At 59.2% G+C, this 27,945-nt stretch overlaps 1 long non-coding RNA gene across 4 annotated transcripts; it reads left to right on the top strand.

Moving 5' to 3' along the window:
* Positions 1-25: 25 nt before the first annotated feature.
* On the top strand, positions 26-27,784 carry LOC311175137. 4 transcript variants are annotated; one of them, XR_014617075.1, is made up of 7 exons: positions 26-456; positions 585-644; positions 2,227-2,339; positions 6,357-6,503; positions 14,622-14,699; positions 15,017-15,238; positions 27,516-27,784. It is a non-coding gene; the product is annotated as an uncharacterized lncRNA (long non-coding RNA). The 4 variants fall into 4 exon arrangements; XR_014617076.1 differs by having other exon boundaries at positions 27-456; positions 585-625; XR_014617077.1 differs by lacking the exon at positions 26-456 and having other exon boundaries at positions 478-625.
* Positions 27,785-27,945: the final 161 nt, after the last annotated feature.

Here is a 27,945-nt window from a genome sequence, read left to right as displayed (position 1 = left end):
GGATGAGAGCTGATCAGCCACCTGTCCCTTCTGACTAAAAGGCTTAAACCAATGCCCTAGTGAGGGGGCATTGGTCCTTAACCCCTGACCTTTGCTATGCTTGTGCCTTGACGCAGTACTCACCTGTAAGTCTCTGCTTGTGTTAACGTGCCAGCGAACTGGAGTGTTTCCCCCCTAAGGAGGTGTCAGTTCTTCTTGACTGACCCTGTTGCCCCTGGGATATCCTGAAATGGAAGGATCCCTTTGGGAACTTCTCAGGAGGGGGGCCTGGGCCAAGGGCTGAGGGCTCCACCAGCCACTCACTGGCAGTTCAAGGCTCAGGGTGGGCGTCTGGGATGAGCATGAGCCCGACACCATGCTGCCGAACTGCCCAGGGCATGCCCCCACTTTGGAGATCTCCTTGTCTTTTCTGGGGACTAGGGACTGGGGAACGAGAAGCGCCTTCCCAGGGAAGTTGTGAGTATTAAATGAGATCAGGCAGTCTGGGGTGGGCCGGGGTTTGAGGAGGTGGTCCGCAGATGTTTGTTGAAAAGTTGGGCTGGTTGATTCCCACCCTCTCACTTGTCTTATTTATTCTCCTGCAGCCGTCCAGGCAGCCCCGCCCTTGGGGTGCTCCCCGCACCAGGTAGGGGCATGGCCCACAGGTAGGAACACCAGTGATACTTGGGCTCATTTAGAACTCTTCCTGCAGTCTCTGAACACATTTACACAGCGGAGGTATAGGCCCTGGAGGGGAGGCAGCCCCTGGAGTGAATCCCGCCTTCATTTGAGTGCCTGGCAAGAGGGAGAAGTGGGGAGGGCCCGTAGGCCCCAGTGCCCCCTGTCCCCTGGGGTAGGACAGGCTCCCATTTCCAGTGAGGAACTGCTGCTGGGGGAATGTTTAAGTATTTGGTCACATTGCTGGCAAGACAAGGGGTCCGAGTTGGACCCTGGGTGCCCTTGCAGCGGCCCCTTGCACCCCTGGCCCCGGTCCAGAGCTCCACTGAGGGCTCTTTTATTTCCAATCAAACCTCGGACAATGGGAAGTCTGTTTGAAATCCCAGCTGTCCGGGGTGGTCTAGGGGGTCTGGGTGGCCCCAGTGCTGGTGCCCCGTGCTGACTCCACCTCTCCCTAACGAGGTGACCTTAAACAAGTCGCTTAACTTCTCCAAGCCTCAGTTCCTTTCTTGGTCTAAATGGGGATTAAACAACAACAACAACAAAACACACCCCCCCTCCCACATGTCCCCACCCCACAGGGCGCTTTTGAAAACCAGATGATAGAAAGCACTTTGTAAATAGCTGTGGAAATTGCCAAATACTTAACACCCCGAGGTTGGTCCCCATTGTTCCCGTGCCCCCAGCCCCATTCTCCCTCACTAATAGCAGCTAGCACCCAGTAGGTGCATTGTAGGTTCGTGCTACACAAATCAATGCCAGCATCAGCAAAAACAGAATTAATTCAACAAACATTTTCCGGAACACCGACAATATGCCCAGCACACCAGGCCTGGTACGGGATCAAAGATGATGAAAACAGTCCCTTGGAAGCTAATTGGGGTCCTCATTGACCAGCACTTTCTTTGTCCCCTTTCAAGTCAACCAGTTTTGTCCGGACAAGACAAAAACAGCTCAGACCCCTTCAGGGAAGCCCAGCTTGGTGTGGACAATGGCTCCTGGGCATCTGAAAGGGACTGATTGGATTAGGTGACAAATGAAGGTGGAAGGATTACTTGGAAGGTGACGAATGACGTGGGCGGAGAGCTGCTTTGCGTTAATCCAGGCCATTAGGGCCACCTTTTGTCTTCCAGGGCTGGCAGGCCGTTTTCTCAGCCTTTGCCTCATTCATGGTCACTGAAATCCAGGCCTGGTGAGGCTGCAGTGGGTTGTAGAACTAGTGTCCCGTGGCCAGTGAGTCACAAGGCGCCGTTGACGTCTCTTGCTGCCACGGGCAAAGGCCTTTTTGGCCCATCAACCATTCATTTGAACCTCACAACTCCCTGTCCTGACCCAGGGTGGGCGGGCCTGCTGCCCCCGAGTGGAACAGAGGCCCTCAAGCGGTTCTTCAGATTGGGGATTCCAGCCACATTCGCACCCCCATGGCCTCTCTCCTCGTAGAGGCAGAGGTGGCCTCTGTGCTGGTGCCCTCTTCTCACACCTGATTCCCTCTGAATTCTAAGGTGGCTCTTTCCACAGTCTGCCCTGTCCATCTTTCTAGCCACGACGGTCTCTTTCTTTCCTTCGCAGCCAAGCTTCTCGAAAGGCCTGTCCACTCCTGCTGTCTTCCTTCCTCACCTCCAATTTCCTCCTCAACCCACTGCTTCCTGACTTGCTCTCCTCCGATGAAGTCTCTCGCTAAGGTAATGGCTTTTCTGTCGCTTCACCCTGGACACGTCTCCTGCTCTCGACACACGACAGGCGTCCATTCTCTCACGTGGCCTTTTGCTCCGGGTCACTCCTGTTAACACCCGTTCCCCATCGACTCCTAGAGACCCCTGCCCTGGGCTCCCCTCGTCCTCAGTGCCCCCCAGTCAGGTCTCCCAGCTTCTGGAAGCTTCCGCTGGCCCTGCCGCCTGGTTAGGGCCAAGGCCTCGCAGCAGGCCCCCTTCTCCAAGCCCCTTTCCTCCCACGGTGTCATCAGCGTGGTCTCTCCCTGGCGGGCCGGGCAGGTGTTGGTGGGACTTGCTCTCAGGGCGATGAGGTGTTCGGGAGACTGCCTGGTTGGAGTTTTTCTTAAAGATTAGGGTCCCACGGGAAGGACAGACAGAAGAAAGATGTGGGAGTGGGAAAGACTGAAAAAAGGCATTAAGACAAAAAGGGAACGGGAGTCTTAGAAGATATTAAAATCCCCCCCCAACCCCAACATCCAGAAAGCTGCCCTCCCTACAATCTTGGGCTGAGAGAAAGTAAACAGGAAAGAGATTTTGACTTCATTACCCCAGTGACAAATCCCAGGAAGCTTTCTAATCAAATTGTCCCATTTTGGGTTTTTAACTCTTTCTATCAAGTTTAACCTCTTTACCTCCTGAATCCTGGATAAACCCCCTCGCTCCCCCCCACCCCCCGCCCCTCTTTGCTGGTGATTAAATCTGAAGGTACATGGCGTCTTTCAGGGAATCAATGGCCCACAGAAGGGGCCCTCCCCACCCCCAGCTGTGTTTTTCAGTTTTATTCCACTTTGCGCCCTTTCCCCTTAATGAACACGAGGCTAATCTCGGGCCTCGCGGAGGAAGAGCCTGCAGACGCTAATGAGGCAGCTGCTGGATTCCAATATTCAGCTCATAAGGGGCCTCCTTTGTCTGCAGGGAAAAGCACCCTGATCAGCATAATGAGGTGAGCGCCGTCCTCAGGGCCAGGGCCACCGGGATCTCTGGCCGTACCTCCAATTTAGGTGCCGGAGACCAGGTCTGCCCCCAGCCCTGCGCCTCCGCTGCCGTCCCGTGCCCCGTGTGCGCGGGAGCCGTGGAGCTGCAGGCCGCTGTGTGGGACGCAGGCAGCGGGATGGCTTCTGCTTGGACCCGTTAAGCAGACGCCACGGCCAGGACCCATCGACCCTCTTGGACACAGCCTCTGGGGCCTGGGGTGCCTTCTCCAATTCTAGTACACTCCTGCCCCTGACCCCCAGCATTAAAGTTTCCCCCAGTGGTAGGAAAGGGCCAGGTCATAGGCCCATGGGAGGAGATGGGGGCTCCAGGGGTCCCCCATGGATGAGTGTGGTTTGGGGTTCACATTTGGCTCCCACAGACTGATGAACTGAGGCTCTGAGGCCCAGGGATGGGTCAGGGGCTCGGGCCCAGAATCTGGACTTGCTGTCATTGCCTTTCTTAGCACTGCACGATCCTGAGCCCCACCCGAACCCCTCGCCCTCCCTGGAGCCCTCTGATGCCTTTAGAGCAAACATGTCCCAGCTCTGAAACTTGCTCTTCTTTGTCCTGGGTTGGGACCTTTCTCACCCCAGCAGATCAATCAAGATTAGATCACTGTAATGAAACTGCGGGCTCCAGCCAGACCTTCTGCCAAATGAGAAAAGCCAAGGGAAGTGGGGCGGTCAGAGCGAGGAAACTTTGTCTGCAGGCCTCCCCGACTCCTGCGGCTGAGGGTCCCGGCCCTGGGGTCATGGGGCCTGCTCTTGCCAACCAGCCAAGCCAAGTCCCCCACACTCCAACAAGAACGAAGCCGGCCCAGTGACTGGTTGGGGCATCTCCGCTTTCTGGGGGAGGTGACTGAGGTATCCCCTAGATTAGGCCCCGGGGGACCCCACAAGAATCTACCCCTCCCAGCCCCTGGTATTTGAAGTGACTTTTTTTAATTAGGAAAAATAATCACCCGTCAGACCTTCTCCCCCGGAAACGTGGACAGACGATAATTAACATCCAAGCCCAGAGCCCCCCTGAAGCCAGCCTTTGAGGATCTGGGGAGGCCGGAAGGCACTTGTCCCTGTGCCTTGGGGATTTTGTGCTCTTTCTGGGAACCTGACCGGGGTCTGGCACTTGGGGAAACTGTCTCCCCCGGCTGGTTCCTGCTTGGGTTTCAGGAAGCGGGGCAGCCGCCTTAAACCCCTGAGGCCCCAGCTAATTGTTCCTTTGAGTGCAGGTTACCCCATGCCTTGGTTCCTTGCTTACTGCAGCCCCTCTTTCCTGCATAGATGCGGCTTTTAGCTGCACCCCATTCTCCCAATTTGGGGAGGTCCCGATGGCCTCCTATGGTCTTCTAGGCACCCAGAGCCTACTGGGCTCTTATTGTGGAGTCGGCCCTGGAGCCTCAGGAGAGCTGGCCCTACTAGGTGGGAAGCCAGAGTTACCAGAGGCCAGGAGATGTGTCCCCCCACTTTTCCACCCTTCTAAGACTTGCTGCTTCTCTGCTTACCACCCTCACCTCTGTTTTCCGGCCCCCACCCCTCCAGCACTGAGTTCCAACCTGGCCCTCTGGGGGTGCCCTAGGCCAGTCCACACTTCCTCTGGGTGTCCCAGCACCAGTTTGGCAAAAGTGGGGTTCAGTAAGAGTATGTGGGATGTCTGTTTGGACAGATGAGTCCATGAAGGAACTTGACCGCACACTTAAGATGCCAGGCGGGAGTCTCTGGGAAGATAAGGATTAGGCCAAAAGGGTGGAGGCGGATTTGGTCTGACAAGGAGCCCCCTTTGAGCGGGGCCAGCCGGTCTCACCCCTTCATTCACTCATGCGTTCATCCCGTCAGCCAACAGTCGATCCTTGCCGATCAAGCCCACGCCCGGCAGGGGCTGGACACCCGCCACACTAGCGCGCCCCTTGGCGGCCTCTGTCTCCCAGTGCGGGCGGCTGGGGGGCGGCTCCCTGCGGGTGGCCTCGGCCCTTCGGGGCGCTGCGCGGTCGACTCCGGCTCTGTTAGGGAAGGCAGGCAGGGGGGCGCAAGGGCTGCGGCTCGGCCTCCTTGGGCTGGTAGTGGCCTCCTTTGGCCCCGCTCATCCTGCCCTCCCTGCCTCCCGCACCCCCTCCCATAGCTCAGTGGATGCCTGTTCTGGACCCACGGCCCTGCCCAGGACCGAGGTGGGAGAACAGAGACAGAAGGTGTGTCCCCTCCTGCTCTGGCCATTCAGGTCTCCCTCTTGAGTTGGGGTCTGAGCTGGACCCTGCCCTCTCTGCCTGCCCTGCCCCTCGGGGGTCGATGAGGCGGCTCTGCCGTCACGTCACTGTTTGGGGCCTGTCCTGATGCAAGGACCGTGGCCTGGAACCTCCAGGGAGCACCTGCAGGCTGACCCTGCCCGGCTGCCTCCGCACTCACACTGCCTGGCAGCTCCGCTCAGGTCTTGACTGCCCTTCGGGGCTCCGCTTGCCAGTCTTTCCCTGTCTGGCCTACTTGCCCCGTCTGTGCCCGAGCCACCATGGCCCCCGGGACTCTGCTGCCCGGTCCCCTGCCTAACGGGTCAGTTTTCCTTGCTGGGCCTTCACCTGTGGCTCCCTGGCCCTGCCTGCTGCTCGCCACTGCTTGTCTTCTGCCCTGTCACTGGGTCCTCCCAGCTCAGGTTGCCCCACCTGCTGTGCTGCCCACCTTGCTGACTGGCCCCTCCTCTGGGGCACTGCCTGGCCGGCACGCCCCTGGCCACTCTCAGCTGCCCCCTCCCAGGGTGTGGCCCAGTGGGCTGAGATGGCGGCTGCTGCCCTTCCCCCTGCCTGACCCCTGGACCGGCCCCTGGCAGATGGTCCTGGTCTCCTTGTAGGTCTAGGGCTGCCCCCAGGCCCGTTGCTTCTCTTCTTGACCATCGCTGGTCTCCTCCCATGTGCGCCACCTCCCTGCCCCGGAGCCAGACTGCAGGTGAGGCCAGCCTGCACCTTCTCCCCAGTGGTGGCCCCCCCCTGGGGCTTTCCTGGCCAGGCACTAACTTCCCGTCCCTCCAAAGGTCGCCCCATCAGCTCTTGGCACACCGGCTGTGACCAACCCCGCTTGGCCCTGCGGCGCGGAGCAGCAGGAAGAGGCAGAAGAGCCCTGAGGACAGCGTCCAGCCCCTGCCCCTGGATCATCCGACGCCCCTCGCCTCCTGCTTTGGGTGAGTTTCTTATTTTCTTGGGACTCACTGATGTGCTTCAGCACCAATCACTTCAGGGGGGTACACAGGGTGACCTGGGGCGGGGCTCCAGACCAAGGGTGCAGCTCTGCACCCAGCAGAGTCGCAAGCTGCCCGGGGCAGAGCCCCTCTCCTCACAGCCGGCACATGTGGGCCCGACCGGGGCAGGCACGGTAAGTGAGGGGTGAGCGACATGGGGCTGGGTGCCCTAGAATCACTGGGGTCAGGCACACAGTAGGTCCTGAGTTTTGTCGAACACATGACTGGAGACTGCCTGCGCAGGGGCTGCTTGGGGAGGCGGGAGTAGGAGCTTGCCTGCCCTTTGCTGCCCTGGAGCAGGGGCCCTCGGGGTGGGGGGCTCTGAGGATACACTTCAATCCTTCCTGGGTTTTGAGTGAGTTCTTCTCACATCTTCTTCTGCGCCCCTGAGCTCACAATGAGAAGGGAGGGAGTGGTTTGGCCAGCAACGCCTGAGGGAAAAAGTGATGGGAGGTGCACAGCCCTCCGGCTCTCCAGGGTGCCACTTGTTTGTCTAGGGCCCCTTGTCCCATATGTGCTCCTGGACCCGGTGAGGCTCAGAGTTGGGGCTCTCAGGGTATCCAGACCAGAGGGTGTGTGGGTGCCCTAGTAGCTCCCATGGGGGGATGCCTGGCCCACGAGTACGGGGCCTTCTGCTTCCCCGCAGCCCCTGTGGCCAGTTGAACCAAGATCAGGAAGAGGGAGGCCTAGCTGAGGGTACCTTCCTTCTGGGGTCCCAGTGGCTGAGCCCATGATAGGGTCTGAACCGAGTCTTATGGGGACGTGGGGGTCTCGGTGCTAGCTCAGGCCCAGCAGGCCATGTGTGCGCTCCTGGGTAGGGGTGAAGGATGGGCCAGCGGACTCCAGGGTGGTCTCAGTGGGAGGGAGAGTGGCTGGAGGACGGGTGTGAAGCAGAGTCAGTTCCTGGGGGCCTTGAGTGGGCCCCTGCGAGGTTCTGGTCCAATGCCAGCACCCCTGAGTGGGCAACGAGGCTGGGCCTGGCAGTCCCTCCTCCCAAGGGTCTCTGGTTTCCACAAGAAGCTTCCATAATGCTCTTTCAGCAAACAGAAGTTTCGAGACAGCTCTTCTGCAGCCCTGCCCTTCTCCCCTGAAATGGAAATGGGATGGGAGATTATTTTTAAACAAAATGCGTCAGTGTAGGCAGAGGGGGTAGAGGTAACCCAGGTGGGGGGCTGCTGCCTTGGCTTGTCTCTCTCTGGAGGGCCCACCAGGCTAGAGCGAGGGGCGCGTGTGCCCAGGGCTGAATCTGGGAGGGGCTCTGGGAGGGCTCTGCCCGTGATATTTACTCCACGGCTGGCATTTGCTGAACTACCTGCAAACACAGTGACGTGGAGGAGAGGCCTGGGGGGGCCTCTGCGCAGGGCAGAGATGCGGGGCTCCCAGGGGATGCCAGGAAGCTCCGTGGTGCCTGTCTGAGCCAGACGGTCCAGCTTCTAGACTCTTCCCTGGGAACATCCTGGGCTGGGTGATCCGGGGGCAGGTTAGGGAAGCAAGTCCCAGCCAGCACCCCCCCCTCACCCTCCCCAGTGGTGGGTGGGTCCGCCTTGAGGCTGAGTTGCATTTTAGGGAGACTTGGAAATGCTCAGTCTTAGGCGGGTACCTTGTCTGGGTCCTGTGAGTCACTGGGCAGGTAAAAATATATCAAGTTCTCAGTTAAAGAAGCTGAAACGTACAACTTCAGTCGGCCTCTGTCATCCAGGCATGGCAGGAAGGCCCTTGCGGAGTGGAGGAAGTCATCACCTCCAGAATTCTCTGGTGGGTTGGGACTTCCTCTTCCTGAGCAGGAAGGGGTGGGGGAAGTGAGACCCTCCCCAGGCATCAGGTGGCGCCCAAGGGCTTTGGCACTCTGGGGAGGGGCTCACTGCCTGGGGGGCGTCTCTGGCTGGAGGCTTCCAGGCCCACACAGGTGTCGTGGAGAAGGCCCTTGTCACACCCTGGGCAGTGGGGAAGGGAAGGCATCCCTAGCCTCTGCTCCAGGGAGGAAAGTCTGCCCCACCCCCCCAACCCCCCCACCCCCCCGCACCCCACTTCCCACCCGCAGCTCCAGGGCCTGGTCTCACGCCCCCTGATGGTGATGCCGCCACCCCACACGCCCTTCTAAGCACATTTCTCCAAATGATGTCAAAACCCGGTGAGGCTGGGGGCCTGGGAGCATGTGTGTGTTCACGTCATGTCCATGCAGTAACTTTGGCGTCTTTTATGAGCAATCCGACTTCTAGAGAGAAAAAAAATCGAGCCGTCCTTAATGAGCTTGCTAATGAATGTTTCCATGAAAGGGGGAAGGCGGCTTTACACAGAAGGGGGTGTGGAGGGAGACAAACTAAGGTCCCAGAGGGTCAAAGGGCAGTGGACAATGTGGAGTCCGCAGTGCTGGGGGGGGGGGGCATGAAAGGGCTGGGGTGCTAGGAGCGCTTTCTTTTAGAAGACTGGAATTTACCAAGTTGTGAATACATCTAGCCCCCAGAGCTGGGGGCTAGGGGCTCCCCTCTGCTGCCTGAGCTTGGTCCTCTCCTCCTAAAGGAGGGACAGGGAAATCCATCCTGCTCTCCTACTCTTTCTGAGCCAATGGAAAATTCTGGAAAAGAGTTGTAATTTTTCCAGCAGGGTCCTCTCAGGGGTGGGGCTCCATTAGGACAGGGGTAGAAGTCTGGCTAGGACAGACGGGAGGCTCCCAGGACACTTGAAGTGGACCCTTCGGGAAGTTGGGGGGTGGGGAACGGGTCAGGCCAAGGGAGGCTTGCCCTGGTGGGGAAAGGGGAGGAGGGGCCCCCAGTGTCCCTCACCACTGGGCAGGCCAGACAATGCCCAGAAGGGGGTCCTGCATTCACTCAGGCCCACCAGAGGGCCAGGGGCCCCCCTTATATGAGGGCACCCGAGAGCCCATCTTTGAGGTGCCCTTGGGTGCTGCAGTTGCTAGTGCCTTTGGGTGATGGACACTTGGCCCAGGTCCTGGTCTCTATGTTGGGGTCACTCCAGTCACATTTTGGGGACTTGACTGTGATGAGAACTCTGTTCTCTCAACTTCCTGCACCCTCATAGTCCCTGACCTTCTTGGGGGACCAGCGGGCGGAGCGGGTGCTGGGGAGCGGAGGATGGGTCTGCCCCAGCGTGGAGGTGGGGGGGGTGAGAGAGGAATTCATTAAGAAGAGGAGGATGGTGGAGGGTGTAGCCTGGACTCTTAATTGCTCTCCGATTTCTTTGGGCTTACAAAACAATGCAGATGGGGAGCGTTGAGCCCGGCCTGGGACTCCAAGGAAGAGGCGCCACCACCTTTGCCGTCTGGGCGGTGAATAGGGTCTTTGGTAGGGGCTTAAGGGGGAGCCTCTTAGCCTGGGAGCTCCCAGGGCCGCTTGAGCGGGAACAAAGGCGCAGGCAGAAAGGAATGTGGGGGGCCCCCACGGAGACCAGCCACCTGGGGATAATTGGGAGGGCTGAGTGCAGATGAGTTTTCCCAGGTCCTGTGAATACATTCTTTTAATAGAAGGTGCCTTTCTTCAGATGAAAAGAAGAAAACCTCAATTACCTTCCCGAGACAGAGCCTGCGTGCGTGTGCGTGTGTTTGTGTGTGTGTGTGTGTGTGTGTGTTCCCGGGCCCTGCCCTTGTGTGCGTGGCGGGAGGACAAGGCCCAGACAAGAGGTTGCACAATGACACACTTAACCAGCCACCCCGGCAGCGTGACCCCAGATGCTCACACTCTCCTCCTTCTGGGGCTTTCTTTTTGCAAGTTTCTCAGCAGCGGCCATGCCTAGAGACAAGCACTCGAGCAAACCGGGTCTGAGAGCCCGAGAGAGCCAGGTCGGGGCTGAGAAGAGGGGGCTCCAGAACAGGGTGTTGGGGAAGGGGCTCAGAGGGACCCATGGCTGGGACTGTAGCCCAGTGAGCCTGCTGTCTTTCCAGCCCTTTTTCTGGATCGTCCTGTGGGTGGCGATCACGCCGTCCCCCCAGGTTACGACACGGGTTGGGGGGCTCAGAGAGCCCCAGGGCAGTGTTTGCGCTTAGGGAGGACACGAGGGGGGCAGCACAGCCCATGGGGGGTGCCCAGAACAAGGGAGCCTCTGATTTGGAGGGTCAGTGTGCTGCCCCACACCGCCCAGAAGGCTCCCTGCCATGGAGGAACCAGGACCACTTCCCTCTCACGAGAGGAAGGGGCTCCTGCTCCAGTCTGGGCCACTGTGCGGCCTCAGTTTCCCCTTCCCTGGATGAGGCGCTAGCCCGTTGGGTCTATGTACTCTGTCAGGCAGGAGCAGGGCATTAGTACTGGAGAGATCAGTGCCTGGTCAGCAGAGGGGACAGTGTGGTCAAGGTCAGGTCTACCTGGGCGTCCTGGGTGTGGGACGGCCGTGGCCTTTGGGAGACCCAGTGGCAGCTCCTGCTCATCTCCAAGTGTGACTGTCACTTTGGCCCCTGCCTCCTGCCCTCTGGGCCTCAGTTTCCCTCCTGTGAGGTGGGGCAGGGTGGTGTAGTGGTGTAGTGGCAGGAACGGGCACAGTGCAGGTTTTCTATGATCCAAGCAGACTGGGTGAAGGAGGAGTCCTGGAGTCCTCAGGGCTTTTCAGGTTTTTATTGGGATTTTACTGGGTACACAGAAGGCAGGGGTGCTGGGGGGCCAGGAGGCTGGCAGGCCTCCCAACCCCCAGCAAGTCTTCACGCTACCTGGGCTCTCTGGTGTTCTCTGGTGGCCTTGTTCTCTGCTGCTCTTGTGGTTCTTCTGGCATCCCTGTGATGCCACCCTTATAAGCCCAGCCTTAGCCCAGGTGTGCCCACACCCTACTCCAGGTGCCCGCCATCAGGCATGCATTCAGGACTGCAAGGATCCATCATCAATCCTGATAGCGGGAGGGCAGAGAAGCCTGATACTTTTTCACTTACCCTACGGATGGGTACCAGCATCTTGGCACTCTGCCCTGTCCTGGGCTCCTGCCCGCTGCCTTGGGGGCATCTGTGGCCGACTGGTAGGTTTGTTCGCTGGGACTTTTGGGCCCTAGAGATTCCAGAGGGCACTGGCCTCCCGCCTGGTACTCCCTCTAGTTTAGAGATGAGGCAAGCAGAGACTTGGGAGGGTGGGTTCCTGGGCAAGCTGCAGACCCTGGATGCAGAGCCCACTTGGCCACCAAGGATAGTGACCACAGTTGCCAGCCAGCTGGCCGGCAGCTTCTGTGGGCACTCACGACCCATGCCAATTCATGGGGCGCCTGCCGCCCCAGTGCCCAGATTTCACTTATGTCTGGTTGTTGGCCAGGCCTGGGGAACACTTTGGGGCTGCGGGGTGACTCTGGGGCGATGGGACCGGCCCGAGGCTCCCGTCTCAGGAAGGGGGCTGGCTGTGCTGTCCTGGGGTGTCCCGTAGGGCCTTTTGGCCACCAGCCACCACCAGCCAGCTCCTGGCTGATCCCCAGGCCGACTCAGCAACGAAACTTCCCCACAAAGCTGTCGGGTGGCAACTTCTGGAAAAGTGATCAGTACCTGCCACCCGTAGCCCTCTGGGCTGCTTTGCAAACACCCCCACTCTCTTTGTGCTGCAGCACGTGTAATAAATAGCTCACAAAGCCCGCAGGCCGGCCCGCGCCCGGCTATTGCCGTGGTGGGCTGTGGCTTTTGTTTTGTGACCTTGGTTGCTACAATACCTGCGAGCTGAAATGAGGAATCGAAAAATTGCCAGCTTCAATTAGACCAGCAGCCCGCCTTCCCCAAGGCTGCCTCGGCCACTCTGCCCATTAGCGGTAAACATACGCCAAATAGGCCCTAATTCTCTCTAATTGCCCACTCCTGAGGCAAAGAGTGACATTCCAGGAAGAGGCATATGTAAACATCCTCAGAGCCAGGCCAGCTGAAATTAGAGAGCTGATGCGGGCCGGCAGCGGCGGAGGGGACATGATCTCAAAAGATGTCCCAATTACTTCTCCTATTTTCATAAATGGACCCATCATGTCCAGGGCCCGGCCTTCACAAAGGTACAGGAAATTAGCTCTGGAAGAGCCTGTGTTTGGTGTGAGGGTGGTGTTTACTCGACAGGTGGGAAGTCTGAGATCCGAGGTGGCTCCGACGGTCTGTATCAACCGCAGCTCTGTTTCTAAAAGTCAACATTTTATTGCAAAGAATCCTTTCAGGGCGCTAAACGTCCCTAAATTCATGGCACCAAAGACGTGCCACCTCCACTGGATCCCGTTTGCCTCCAGAAAAGAATAACAACTGTAAACACCTCTGGGTGCTGAGCTAGAGTTTGCCAACCCTGGTTCGCTGGGGAGGGTGTTCTGGTGCATCCCCCATGCTGCCTCCGTGGAGCGTTTGGTACACTCAGCAGTTCCCCATCAGCGCTGCGCGAGTGTCCCCCTGCGCCCACAGAGTGTCCCTCTGTGTCCCTGCAAGGAGGCTGCCGTTGGTCCTCGTCAGGGACCCTCGTCCCTTACGTCCCACCCAGCTCTGCTTTATGAACACGTCCCGGTGAACCCAGGGCCGGCACCGCACCTGGGAGCCCCGGGTGTGCCCCACCAGGGCTGCGATGTCACAGGGAGGCCTGGGGTCTGCACGAAGTTAGTTACCCACAGTCAGGTCTGCATGGGACCCTGGAGAGCAGAAACGGGAAAAAACTCGGATGCCCTGAGTGCCTTCTGGTTTCCCTGACCCTGTTACAAATACCACAGGGAGCCTGGGCTTGCTCCTGCAGGGGACAGAGGGGCTCCATCACTCATGTTCAGGGCCTGGGGTCCCGAGGGCATCTTGGATCAGGTGGTGATGACCAGAGGGCACTCCAGGTGCTCAGAGGCCAGAATCAGTTTCGGGGAGTATCTGGTACAAAATAGGGATCCTGGAGCCTTTAGATAAGCAGCGTCTGCCCATGGCTACCATTGAGTTAATAGCTGCTTAATTAACACTTACTTTTAGGAGACTTTTTGTTGCTTAGTTAGAAAACCCATCAGTTAGGGAGAAACTGTTTGGCAAGCTCAAGGCGGGGGTACCCTCCCCCTCCCCATTGCTCCCCCTCCTGCCTTCAGCTCCCAGGCTTCCAGAGAGAGGCATGATCAGGACGGAGAGGCAAGGACTTCTGGGGTGTCCCATAGCTTACGGCGGGGGCAGGGCAGTCAGAGAGGACTCTTTCCTGGGGGCTCCTGGAGGACCAGGGAGCAGCCTGCACCCCCTTATTCTCTGGCTCCCCTCCTCCACCTCATAGGGCCAGTTAGACCTCAGCCTTTGCCGACCACCTTTGGGTGCTCTTGCTGAACAAATACTGAAAATCAATTCACTTTTCAAAAATAGTTTTAATGGACTTTTCCCCAGCGGCCGTAACATTATAGGAAAAGAAAGCAGGAAGGATCGTGGGGCCCGATCACCCCCATCTCCCTGATCATTAACACCTTGCACACGGCCGTTAGTGCCAATGACCAATCTTGATGCATCACCATTAGCTAACGCCGGTCGCACAGCAGCAGGGCTCACCCTTTGCTCTGCGCCTCCGTGGGTGCTGGCGCTGCAGTGACATGGGTGCCCTCTCTCAGCTCACTCTTTCTCAACTTTAGTACTTAGAGTGGCCGCGCTCCGCCTTTCACGGGGCCGGCGCCAAATGGTACGTGGTGACTAAAGAGGAGATGTCTGTCTGCTCAGCGCCATTGGGCGCCTCTTCCCTGGAGTGGCCCGCATGCCGAGGCTTTAGGCAACGCCGCTGGGTAGACCCCCCCGGTCTACCTAGGAGACCCTCCTGGTCTCCCCCAGGCCAGCTGCCCTGCTGCCTGCATGTGCACCCCTGGCTCGTTGGTGCCCTTCCAGAGTTGGAGGCTCTTCCAGGGGCATTCTCCTGCTCTTGCGGGGTCCCTGCACCTTTGAGTTCCCCGAGGCAGCACTTAGGCCTGTGGGCATCAGTCTGAGGTCTTGGGTCAGGGGCTGTGTCCTGTGAGCGGGCACTGCCCCGTCCTCTTCCCGTGATGCTGGTGCCCGGTGGGGAGTCTGCAGGTGAGTGAGCGCAGGGCCAGGGGTGAGACAGAGAAACGCCGGCTTCACTGATGCCCAGTCTGGGATCCCCGCTTCCGCCGGTTCCAGCTCAGTGACCCAGGGCTTTCTCCTTCCAGACGAAGTCACCCTCTGGAATCCTCCACGGGAAGGGACCTTGGACACGTGATCCCCGCACCCCCCTCCAGCTCTGAATCGTAAGTTGCTGGAGTGTGGGACACACATCTGTGGTCTTGTTACTGAGGGTGGGGGTGCTGCTCCCCCAAGCACACAGCCGGGCGAGCCTGTGGCGGGGATGGGTGAGCAGGGGGTGGGGGTGCCTGCGGGGAACTGAGTGTGGATGTGGAGGGCCAGCGGGCTGAGGCAGGGTCCCCAGCCCCCTTGTGTCATCTCTGTGGCAAAAAGGATCCTATAGGCGGCTGAGAGGGCCGGACCCCAAAAGAATGTCTTCCCTTTCCCTCCTGCCAACGAGCGGCCCTTCACTATTGAGTGTCCTTTGCCTCTTGTGCCGCAGGGCAGACTAGGATGGAAGTGGCCCTGGGAGCTGGGGGCCCTTGAGAGGGCCAGGAAAAGCCCAGGCCGAGGGACCCGCCTCTCAATGGGCTTGGAGCACCGATGACCTTCGCTCTCCCCCTTGAAATGTCTGGAAAACAGAACGGGCAGATTTTCTGTCTTCAAAGTTTCCGGCTAAACCGCCTCAAGTTCTTTATTGTTGGGACCGAGACACTCAGCAATGGTAATGGGGAGTTTCTTTTGTATTTGCCTTGAAAGGCCAAAATATTTTTATGTTGCTGCACACAAAGCCGTCTATTTAGCAGTGAACTGTGTCCGTGTTTCCCACCAGGGGGCTGTGTACAGCGTGTGTCTCTGTGTGCTCGGGGTCTTGAAATAGGGTTCTCATGGGGATGGCCACTCTGGGGCCCAGGGGCAGGGCCGCCAGCCTGGGGCCGGGGCCCGGGGCTCGGGGCTATCGCCCACTGCCCATCTACCCGGGCGTGAGCCTGGGCGGGACTGGCCACACGAGCAGCCCCTCTGCCTGCACCTGCACCTGCCACGCGTGTGTCGAGGATGAGGCCGCACACCTCGGTGGCCACCTCGGGAGGCGGTGGGGAGGTCTCAGGGAATGTGGATGTTCTATTCTTCTTGGTGGGAGGTCACTTCTCTGGTCTACTGCATTGTCCAAATAAGTGTGTGGATGGATGAATGAATGAGAGCAGGGTGGGGTGAGAAGCAAAGAACCAGGTAAAGAAACAGGTAGGCCAGGGTGAGAGTGCAAGCTGGCCGGGGCCAGCTGACACCCAGGACAGTGACCTACAATCAGTCAAGTAGGGGTCTGTGTGTGAACAGGGCCATGTCCCAGCACCCACGTCAGCTTGCCCGGGAACAGGGGCATTTCTGATTCCAGCACTGCCCACCCCAAGTCTAAGCCCTGGGTAAAAGGGTGACAGTGGATTGTGGTGGTGGGTTTTCAGAGTGGGCTTCTCTCCCGGCTCCTGGAGTCGTGCACATGGATTGTGCAGAGCTTTTCATTTCTCGGATACAATTTCAGTAAAAACATAAAGAGAAGAGAACTCTGAAAAACACCCCACAACCTGATGTTGGGGACGGACTTATGAGAGAGAATCCCAGGATTCTCTTATGAGAGGGATCCCAGGAAGTAGAAGGAAGCAAAAATGATAAATGGAAGGAAGAAATGACTGCTCTGAATTCAGGGAGGCGTGCAGCTGTGAGAGGGGGAGCATGACGGGTTACTGCAAACCGGGCCTCCAGCTTGACCCCCATGTGCTCCTGGCCAAGGAAAGCACAGGATGGTCAGAAAGGAAGGAGCTCCCAGGGGACTGAGGTGACCCTAACTGGAACCAGAGGCTGCCTGGGCTGGGCACACTGGGGTGAGGAGAGGAAGGAGGGAGCCCCACAGGGGAAGGGCAGAGCAGCCGTCCCCGGTGGAGACTCTGCACCCAGGTGGGGCAGCGGAGGTGACTCTGACTCCCGTTCCTGGCAGCTGAGCTTCAGAAGGATCAGGTGGGCAAGAAAGGAGATGGGAGAGTGGAGAGACGAACAAGGGGAACTAGGAAGAATCTGCAGAAGGAGGAAGAAGAAAGGGGATCTGGCAGAAAGGAGGCAGAGGCTGCTCTCGGGCGAGCAGCGGGAGGTGCAGGCATCTGGGTGCTGAGACGGGCAGTGCCCTCCCACCCAGGCGACAGCGCAAGGCTGAAACACGTCAGGGGGACCTTTGGGGGGGGGCCCGGGGAAGGTCCATTGACTCGAGATGATGATGTATCCAATTAGGTGCACCTGCCATCTAGACGTGCAAAAGTGATGATTTAAATAGAAAGACTGATGGAGGTGTGAACACGTGAATGCAGGAGGAAAAGAGAAGGGCGTGGCAGGAGAGGCTAGAGTTCACCCAAGGCCCGTGTAGGCTGCAGAAGATGAAAGGCAGAGAGAGAGAGATTGAGAGAGTGTTCAACATGCCAGTAAGAGGAGAAAAAATCAAAATGCAAAAAAGGGGTAAAAAGACACAAGTAGGTCAAGCAATTAAGTCCGTGAGAGCGCTGGTTCAGCACAGATGATTCGCGGGGGTTCAGCTTTGTGGCCCCAAAGCAGATAAATCCCAAAAACTCAGCCATAAATAAAAGACTGAAAGAAGAAATACATGTACTTGAGCAGCAGGCAAGAAGGGGGAGCTGGGAAAATTGAAGGAAAGACTGGGGGACAGCAGTGCAGGAAAAGAAACTAAACAGACACACAGACAAGAAGGCACTTACTGGATAAGTACTTAAATATAATGAACTGATATTATTCATTAAATATAATAAATAGTAAAAGCAGAGGCCCATCAGTTACGGGCAGGCAAACTGCATACCTCAAAGAAAGACTAAATAGAGGAATGACCGAATGAATGAGAAATGCCGACTGTAATTAATTCAGTTCTGCACCTGAGGCTCCTAATAATAAAAAAAATGCAAAAAAGAGAAAGCTAGAAATGAGGGACCTGAGCAAATCACATAGATGGAGACGACAAGCAGTGAGAAAGTAGCGAACGAGTCAGTAAGTGTGGACATCCACGCGCAGGGAGAACCTTGCTGGGAGGAGAATGTGAGACACCATCTCGAGCCACGAATTATGACTAATTCAAAACTGGGCTCTTGAGATAGTTAAATAAATCCTAAACCAAATCACCAGCCCAAGGAATTAACGAACAGGCTGGTAGGAGAAGCCTCCAGAACCATGGAGTATGGTTAATCCAATTCTGTGCACCTGAGGTCCATAAATAAAAGAATAAATATTGGAATAAAAGAGTAGCAGGGAGAATGGATGGACACCGAATGACTGAATCAGAAATGTAAATGCGAGGCTGAGCCTGGAGACGGTGCCCCTGGGACTGCTGCTCATCTCGCCCTGGGCACCTGGGGTCCGAGAGGGAACCTTGGGGGGAGAAGGTGCCAGAGAGCCAGAGAGAGCCAGAGCGGGGCAGAGGGGAATGCTGTGAAAGAAAGGGGGAAAATGCAAGGTGACCCGGATTGGGTGTGTCTAGCGGAGAGGACTTGGTGGGGAGAGGGACAGGGTACCATTAATCCCCAAGATGGGTGCGAGGATCCAACCCGCCCCGGGCGAGGGAGACTGGAGGGAAGACACACAGCAGCCAGACAGGTTAAAGGGAAGATAATAAACCACCAGTGTGACAAATGGGTAGTCCAGAGGGTGTCTGAGCAGGGGTGACCACTAGTTGACATACACACTGCTTTAATGGACAAATACATCCCACTTGCAAAGATTAAGTGAAAAATAGAGCCGATCCCAGCCTGAACATGAGGCTGCCCCCCGCCCCCCAGCACAGCAGCAAGATCCGCGCAGTTGAGGCTTGTAAATAAGAATACATACATAGAAGTGGCAGGTGACCGGGTGCGGGAGGGAGGGTGCCAACGTCAGCAGATAATAGGGCCAGTGATGTTCCTTTTGCTCGGGGGGCTTTGACTAACAGTTATTTTGCAGGAGCCTAATAAGTGAGACGTACCCGAAATAAGACAGGGAGGGCACCTGAGGGTGAGGAAGAGTGAGCGAGAGGTGGGCTGTGGGGCCAGGGCGGCATCTGAGTCACCCCTGTGGCCCTGGATTTAAATGGATGTTCAGGAGGAGTGAGAAGCTGAAGGGGGCAAGATGTGGGGGAAACAAGGAGGCAGGAGTGAGGACTCACAACCAGGATACCCGGGGCTGGAGGAGGTCAGTCTTATCGAGCAGGAGTCAGGGTTACTCGAAAACGGTGCTACTGAAGTCCCTGAGTCAGAAGCCAGTTCTGAATGAGTGGATGGATGGATGGAGGGAGAAAGGGGGCGCGGGGGACAAGTGTGGGTGGGGCGGAGGGGCCCCTTGGCATGCCGCGCTTGTTGCATGCAGACTCCCCGGGCTGGGGCTGGCTCGTGGGGCTGGTCTTGGAGCATTGGTGACAGGTCCTGGCTGGGCGGCCCATTTCACTGTGCTCTCATCCTCAGTTCCCCATTTGTGAACCTGGAATGGCATCGGCTCTCTGCTTGGACTGATGAGGGGGCCAACGCTCTCCTGCCCATGGGCAGTGCCCCCTTTGTAGCTGGGATAGGGGAGGGTCAGGCCCTGGGCCCTGCAGAAGGTTGCAGGAACAAGGTGTGTCTGGGCCAGGTGCGTCTCTTGGCCCCTCCCTGGGCGTGGGTTACCTGCGAGGGGGGATTTTCCCGCCAGGGGGCAGCAGAGGGCAAGGGAGCAGGAGGCCAGGGGCGGCCTGGGGAGGCATGTGGGTCCCACCCACTCTGCCTTCAAGGCTGTGGCCCACCCATATCCTGGGTCTGTGCTGGGAAGGAGGCAGGGCTAGAGGTGCCAGGAGCCCCTGCCTGAGAAGGGTGACCCAGGCCCCCAGGGGCAAATCACTAGAAACTTGTTCCTGCAACATTCTGACACACATGGGCGCCCGCCAGCCTGTGGGGTGGGCACCTGCTCCTCCATGGGTACTGGGCCGGGTGCACCTGAGCCCAGCTTGGCAGCATGGCCCGGTGGGGCCCTGGCTATGGCATCCCAGATATCGTTTCAAGGCCTCGCTGTCTGTTGTGGGTGTGTTCTGTATGGGAGGGGCGTCTACTGTGTCCCTCCCCGCCTGCCCTCTGTTACCAGGGCCTGGAGGGGTTCTGTGCTGGTGTGTTCTGCCATCTCCTGCAGCCCTGCGCCCTCCCATTCTCGGGAGTGGCCTGGCTTGCGCTGCTGTCTGTCGTGTACCTGTGTCTGTCTGTGAGAACAAGCACCAAAGTCCCTCTGGACTTATTAAACCCTATTTGGGTTCATCCCAAGTACCCCAGGCAGGAGGAGTCAGCTTGGCCGGACTGGACCCAGGGTGTGCGACTGGGCCACACGGAGTCCAGGCTGGGGGTGGGTGGACCCTGAGGTGGCGGGCGCAGGTGCAAGGCGGGTGGCTCAAGTCCAGGCCAGCAATGCTGAAGGGCAGCGGGGCAGCCCAGGGGCCAGGCCACGGCGGCTGTGGGTTTGCAGACAGGCTGCAGGTGGGCGTGAGGGGCTGGGGTGACAGCGGCCTTTCGAAGATGAAGGCCATGCTGCCGGGTCAGGAGTCCCTCTCCGAGCCTCCCACACTCTGTCTGCCTCCACTTCTGAGCTGGGCTGCGAGTGGCTGGAGGGGCACTCCTTCCCCAGGGCGCTGCTGACCCGTCCCCAAGGGCAAAGGCTCCTTAACCAGCCCGAGAGTCCCCTGTGGATGAGGGGCCAGGACGACACTGGCAGGAGCTTCCCAGAGGCCCAGGAGAGCGGGGGTGCTGGGAATGGGTGGGCAGACTGTGTGAGGCCAGACAGGAGCCAGCCTGGGATACGCTTCCCCCACCTCCCAGGGCTGTCACGGGTCTTGCAGGCTCAGCGCGGGCCGGTGGGCTGGGGGAGGCGAATTCTGTCTTTCGGGGCCTGGGTGGGCTCAGGGCAGTTCGTGAGAGGGCATGCGGGCCGGCGGGTGGGGCTTTTAGAGTTCTGACCCTGAGGAGTTTGGGGGGAGCTTTGGGGTGCGGGTGCTGAGATCCAGGCCAGGGCCCCGCATGTCCCCCTCCTGGTCTCTGTGTGTCCCACCTGCGAGGTCCGAGCTGGGCTCCGCACTCCTCTCTGGTCAGGGCCTGTCTGGTGTGTCTCTTTGTCTCACCGTCTAAGACAAGGGTGGGTTTTTGTAGCCTGTACCCTGTGCTGCTGCTCCCCCGGGGCCCCTTTGGCCTGCCCCCCTTTTCTGGAGGGAGGGCCGCCTTCCAGCGGGGGAGGGTGTCCTTGTCTCCTGATGTCATTTCCCCTTTGGATTCTGGTCTGTGGGCACCCTTTTTTTTAAATGTGCACCTATTTATTTTCTTAATGAGCATCCGCTTTTTAAACCTCCTTGTCATTCCTCACCACACCCAGTGTGTGCACACCCTGCTTTCCATGTGCTGTTCTGTCCCAGCTCCACCCTGCTCAGCAGCTTCACCGCCCCATGCTGCTTGCGCCCCCCCCCCCCCCCCAAGCGCGGCCCTCGTGTCCAGCGCCGGCCTGGACAGCGCGGCTGTTGCGCAGAAGTCCTCTTTTCCCTAATACTATAAACTATGCCATAGTGGATGGCTCAGCTCGCCCACTTTTTTTCACTCTTCCTAATTATCTTCTAGCACCACAAAAAGATGCTGGCTTCATACGTGTCACTTTGTCCTGCTAGACTGTGAGCCTTTAAAAGGCGAGGAGCTGGGTGACTGGGTCTTGGTCCCTGCAGGGGCCAGTTGTGGCCACTTCCTAGGTGCTTGTTGGGGAGGGTATGGGAGCGCGATGGGATGCGAGCCAGGAGGTCATAGCCGGCTGGAGAGAGGGGGGGAGCGTGTATGGGTACCTGGGTGGTGAAGGAGTGAATGAACTTCCTAGAGTTGCACTTTTGGGGTGAGAGGCCCGGGCTTTGTGTGGACTGACTATGGGGTGCTCCCCGATGCCTTGCCATGTATGAGCCTGTCTTTGGCCGACGGCTAGTTCACCTCTGCTAGAAAGCGCCTCTGTCACTTTACGGTGTAATGCTCTGATTACTAATGAAGACTGAATATTTTCAAATGTTTGTTAACAGATTGTATTTATCTTCTGTGAGCTGTTTGTCCAGGTCCATTGGGTCACGGCTCTCTGATGAGACAGGCCAAGGGTAGAGTGGGGCCCGTGGGATGTGGGGAGCCCTCTGCCCCCGGAGGCACTCAAGGAGGCTGCCAGGCAGATTCAGTGAGGGTGGTCTTAGAGAGGCTCCGAGCATGGGTGCGGGGTGGGCCTGGATGGCCTTTCAGGGCTGTTTCGGGGGCTTCACCCTGAGAAGCGGGGTGATATGGCAGCCTGGGACATTTATAGTTGCTCCTTTGGGCGGGCTTGCGCACTTAGGGTTTCTAGCTCTGACCTCACCCCCTGTTACTGGTGGGACAAGAGGAGCTCTTTGACCTTCCATGGCCTGGACAGCCATGCCCAGGGCCTGCATAATTACTCAGTGGCCATCCCAATAGCCCCATCACCCCCGCTTACCTGAAGGAAGTTGGGCCGCACCTCTTAGGGCCATCAGGTGTGTTCTGCCTGCCCTTGTGCTTCCTAGAGTCCTAGGGTGGGGAGCAGGTGTCCCCGAGGCCTCCAGGTACTCCTGCTCTCTTGGGCTTTAGTTGGTAATGATGTGTCCAGTGGGCTGATGAAAGCGCTGCCTTTAGTTTTTCTGCAACTGGGCAGTGACATTTCATTAGCTCCCCTGGGCTGCCCCAAAGCCAGCCAGGCACCAAGGTCACCAGGGCTGATTGGAGAGGGTGCGCAATCGCTGGGGATACACCCTGACTTCCAGGACACCCCTCCACCCCTGCTCTCCCAATGACCTTCTGCTATAGCACCATGCACCATCTGCCTGTCAGGACCCATGCCCTGGGCCCCCCAGTTCCCAAACTGGGAGACTGGAGGTGATTTCCAACTTGATTCCATTCATCCATCCATCCACCTATCCACCCATCATCCTCCCACCCACCCATCCACCCATCCATCCACCCACCCATCCACCTATCCATCCACCCACCCATCCATCCACCCACCTATCCATCCATCCATCCACCCATCCATCCATCCATCCATCCACCTATCCATCCATCCATCCACCCACCCATCCACCCACCCATCCATCCACCCACCTATCCATCCATCCACCCACCCATCCATCCATCCACCCATCCATCCATCCATCCATCCATCCATCCATCCATCCATCCATCCATCCATCCATCCACCTACCCACCCATCCACCCATCCACCCATCCATCCACCCACCCACCCATCCATCCATCCATCCATCCATCCATCCATCCATCCATCCACCCACCCACCCACCCACCCATCCATCCATCCACCCACCCACCCATCCACCCATCCACCCATCCATTCATCCACCCACCCATCCACCCATCCATCCATCCATCCATCCACCCACCCACCCATCCATCCATCCATCCATCCATCCACCCACCCACCCATCCACCCATCCACCCATCCACCCACCCACCCATCCATCCATCCATCCATCCACCCACTCATCCACCCATCCACCCATCCATCCATCCACCCATCCATCCATCCATCCTTCCTCCATCCATCCATCCTCCCTCCCACGCACCCACCCATGCATCTGCTTACATTTCCTGCCCTGGCGCTCTGGCCTCTGCCTCTCCTGAGACCAGCCTTCCATCTTGGGTGGGCTGTGCGGGGCCATGGCTGTCTCTGTCGCTTCCTCCTCCGCGGTCACTGCTCTGAGCATGTCCTGGCTGTCTCACCTGCCGCCGTCACCCACACGCTTCCCGCCTCTCATGCGCCCTACGCATCACGAGCAGACTCGTGCTCCCAGGCCACCGCATGGCCCCATCCCTGCCATGAGCTTTGCCCCCAGCGCCATCCCCGTGTTCCTGCACTTGATGCGCGGCTGGGCCGCAGGGCCCGCTGGGGGACCTGGAGGCAGCGCCCCCTCACGGGCCCCAGTGCTGCCGGAGTTTGATTGCCCTTCCACTCGGTGCCTTGCAAAACTAGGTTGATTAGTAATCAGCAAACTGCTCCCTGGCTGCTCAGAAATCACAGCCCGGGAGCTTTAGAGCCCAAGTGAGAGCCGGGGGGGCCGGGGGGGTGTGTCTGGATGAAGGACAATTTGGCGGTGAGGAGGCTTTCACGCTATTAGGGCACCCTGGTCCTTTACAAAGCGACCTTAGAGTCATCCCGTCCCCTTGCAGATTAGTAATGCTGGACTCTATTCAGAGGAAATTAGGAAAGTGATGGCTCGTGGGGTGCAGGACCTGGCCCTGGGTTGCAGGGTCCACCGAGGATGAGCTGTTGGCAGACCAGGCAGCCCCCCTTTAGCTCACTGTTCTGGGGAGAGACAGGTGAGGTCGTGGGGCGCCACCCTTTGTTCCCCAGCCGAGGAGCCAGGACCCTGGAGCTGGACAAACACCAACTATGTGTTGCACCTTGGGGCAGCGGCAGGTCTGGGGGACCAGGCACCCACCTCGCAGGGCTGTTGTGAGGACGTGTGTGACCAGGGTGGCGCCTGCCCCCAGAGGGGTGCCGGGCCAGAGGCCCGGGAGGGAGGCCAGAGGCCGACTTGCATGGCCGCGGTGGGGATCGGCTTCCTGCCGCACACAGGGTTGTGCGGGCTGAAGCGGCACCTCTGTCTGGCATGGTGAGACGGTGGCCTTGTTGGGCAGCGCCCCGGACCCCCTGGCGTACGCGTCCACACTGGCCTCTGGAAATGGGTGGAAGTGCCGGCTGGGGCTTGCCTACCACTGCGTCTGGCCTGTGGGCAGCACTGAGGCACGGCCCTCCCGAGCCCCTTCCTATGGGGTCCTGCCCCCCAAGTACATGTCCCCTCCCCAGTGTCCCCTCGCCCAGCTGGCAGTGTTCGGCTGCCCATGGCAGGGACCTGGTGCCTAACAGCCCTGACCAGTGGTGGGGGGGCTCTCCACCTACTTCTGTGGGGTGGGGGGGGTGGAAGGTGGGGTGTGGGGTGGGTGGTCAAAGAAGGAAACTGTAACCCATGCAAGTGGCCTGTGTTTCTAAGCTCTCCCAAGAGACTGTATCTTGCTTTTCACTGACGTGTTAACCATCGCTGTGCTGTGTGGGACTGACCTTTGTGTGACGAGCTCTCTGAACACTGGGATTCTTGCTGTCCTCTCTGGCTGTCGGTGTTTGGTGTGAGAGGTTAGAATCGGGCACAGCCTGAGCCACCTCACTAACGCCCCTCTCTCACCACCCTGTCTCCTTCTCTAAGACCTGGGTCCCCAGCATGTTTGACGGCGGGTGGCTGCGGGGCGGGGCTGGGTGACCTGCACCCAGGGTGGCCAGGGCTGCCTGTTCGGGAGGGGCCGCAGGTCGGAGCTGTTGGGAGGCTTCTGCTGATGCGCCCGTGGCTCTGGGCGCGTGCCCTCCCGGCCAGGGCCATGAGGCGGCCACGGGCCAGCGCTGAGCGACTCCGGCTCCGAGGCGTGTGCTGGGATGATGAGCCGGCTTCTTCCTCCCGCCCCCAGCATGGCCGCCCTCTCTGTGTGTCGCTTCAGGGTGGGCTGGCGAGGGCGCTGCTCTGACTTTGCTGTCCTGGTGGTGCTGTGTCTGCTTGGGGCTGCTTCTGCGTCTGTGTTTGCCCCGGGCTCAGTCACCTTGTGGGAGGGGCGGGGGCCAGGTTAGAGAGAGGGTGAAGAGGGGCTGCCGGCTCACCCCTTGGTGGGACCCTCCTCTCTGGGGGACGGGCCTGGGCAGCTGATTTCTTCCCTTCTCTCTTCCTTCCTTCCCGGATTGTTGGGGGAAAAATGAGTCTTTCAGCCCCGTCCACGCCTGGCACAAAGTTCTGGGCTGTGAGATGCGTTGCCCTCCTGCTCCCTGCTCCGGTGGGGGCCCGTTTTAGGGCTGAGCAAGCTGAGGGTCAGGGTCAGCAGGATGCGGGAGTCTCTCAGGCCAAGCTGGTGCTCTTTCCACTCTAGCGGGCGCTGTGACCGGGCTCCCCACCCGGTGTGCAGCCCTGACCCATCTCGCCCTGAGCTGTGCCCCGAGTCAGACGTGGACACTTAAGACACGCCCCCCTCCCACAGGAGGTCTCACAAGATGCCCCTGTAGGGGTGGGGTCACTTGGGCTTTTGGGGGGGGGGTCTTTTCATCAGACCTCTGAAATCCTTGCCTGGCCCTTGTCCCCTGCGTTTGGGGGAGTAGCATTTTTGCTGTAAGAGCCCCTCATGTGGATACCCCAAAGTTAGCATCCATCCCCCCACCCTGTCTGGGCTCCACATCTCTATCAGCTGTGCCTGCCCCCCAGGACCTCAGCATGGTTCCAGGTGCCCCCTGGGGCTTTGCTGGGGTCTAGCAGGTTCCCTCGGGTGTCTGCCCCTTGGCCATCCCTGTCCTTGAGGAAGGGGCCCACGCTGTGGACAGGTAGGACCCCTGGACTCATGGGACTGGATGTCTGTGTTTAGGGCGTGTTCCCCGGCTCCTCCCAGGCCAGGCCTGTGTGACCCAGGGGCAAGGGCCCTGGCAGTGCCTGGGGTTTCATGTCACTGTCCCCTTGAGGTGGGCAGGCAGGGTCCCCACCTCCTGATGCATGAGGTCACGGCTAAGCTGCCCCTGAACCCCTCCCCCACGCCGAGCCCTGCTTCTCTGCCCGCGGGGTCCCTCCTCCTGCGCTGGGGCATCTGGGGGGCTCCCTGAGAGGCGGGCTTAGGGTGCAGAGAGCTGCATGCACTGTTTCCTGATGCGCACGTCAAATCCCTGAGTGTCTGTGAGGAAGGGGTGGGCGTGGGAGGCCCCAGCCCAGAGCAGCTGCCCAGGGCGCTCCAGGCGGAGCGTGTCTGACCCCACACGTGTGGGGGAGACACTTACCCTAAATGCAGCCTCACCTGGGCTGGGACGTCCTCGTGTGTGGCGTAGGCGGTGTTGATATGGCTCGGGCACTCCCACGTCACCCTGGCCACGCTCAGGCCCTCCCACCTGCGGTCCCACCGTTGGCGACAATCAGCAGAGGCCTGTGAGGGAGAGGCCCAGTCTGGGGCGCAGCCATGGGCACCAAGCAGACTCGGGGCTCAGCTCCAGCCTGGGGTTCCTTTCACCCCACCTTGGTCCCCAAAGAATGGCACACATGAGGGGACTCTGAGTCTGGGCCGGCGATTGCTCTTGCTGCCAGCTCGGCCCCCTGGGCAGCTGCCAAGGGCACTGATGAGGGTGGTGTGCCCCTCCTGTGGCTCTTGACAGTTGGGGCCCGTGTTCAAACGCCTTCATTGTGTCTCACTAGAGCGACTGCTCCCCACAGCCTGGAGCGAGTCACCTGTGCTGGGCCGGTTACCTCCCTTTTATGACTGGCTACCTGGTGCACAGGTGCCCTCCCGGTGGCCCAGGGCTCAGGCAGAGTGCAGGTCGTGGAGGCCCTTTGCTCTCTGGGATGCTGGCCCAGCAGCCTGTGGGGCGAGGTGGAGCCTGGGACGGCCAGCCAGCTCTGGGAGGTAGTGAGGGTGGGAGAAGTTTGCTTTCAAATACAGAGACTTCACAGGTTTCCAGGCAGAAGTGGGGGGACCAGGGAGAGTCTTTTGAGCCCCCCACAGGAGGGTGAGGCTATTACATAAAGCAATGGCCATTGGGTCACACAGGAGAGCTGGGTGGTCTTAGGAAGGCCCAGAATTCTAGACTCTGGGTTCATAGGGGCGGGGGGCCCTACGGGATTAAGGTGAGGAGGGTCCATCCCTGGAGTGAAACCTCTGGAAAGTTCTGCAAGAGGAGGAGAGGGGGTGGGCGGGCAGCATGTGGGAGGACAGATGGGAGGGGTGCCAGGCAGGTGGGCAGTAGCTGGTGGCTGGAGCCCCCCTCGCCGGCCCCAGCTGTGGGGAGCCAGGGCCTCCCCGTCACCAGCTCTCCACAGAGGGGCCTTGGGCTCCCCTCCCGGGCTCCGGGCTCCCGTCTGCACGAGAACTCTTGTCGCATGAGACGGGGCAGGTGGTCTCATCTGCGCCTGTCTCTCTCAGCCTCCACAGCACGGGGACGCCCTGCACGCTTTCCCACGGGACAGGCTGGACCCAAAGACTCTGGACCTGGGGCTGCCCCCGCGAGGAGGGGCCCTCCCACCCGGCCTCCCCTTGAGTAACACTCCACCCTCTGACCGATGGACTGCACTGATCTGCCCCTGCCCGGCCCCTCGCGAACCCTGAGACTGGGGGTCACCAAGCCTCCCTTGTCCTCATCTGTGAAATGGGTTTGGACACCTGACTGTGCTTCAATAAATGTGTTCTTGCCTTAACAACTACGGTGATGGATGTGCTACTAATCTGAGGAGGGAGTGGCCTTCGCCTCGGGTTGTGTGTTGGCTGGGGGTTGGGAGGAGCTGGCTGAGTCCCAGCAAGCCACCTGCCCCCACCCATTGGGCACTCAGGGTGATGGGGTGCCTGGGAGCAGAGC

The sequence above is a fragment of the Talpa europaea genome, assembly GCF_964194135.1.
Source record: "Talpa europaea genome assembly, chromosome: 8".
In the NCBI taxonomy this organism is placed as follows: Eukaryota; Metazoa; Chordata; class Mammalia; order Eulipotyphla; family Talpidae; genus Talpa; species Talpa europaea.
The sequence above is the reverse complement of the archived record's forward strand: the minus strand, read 5'-3'. Positions and strand labels throughout refer to the sequence as shown.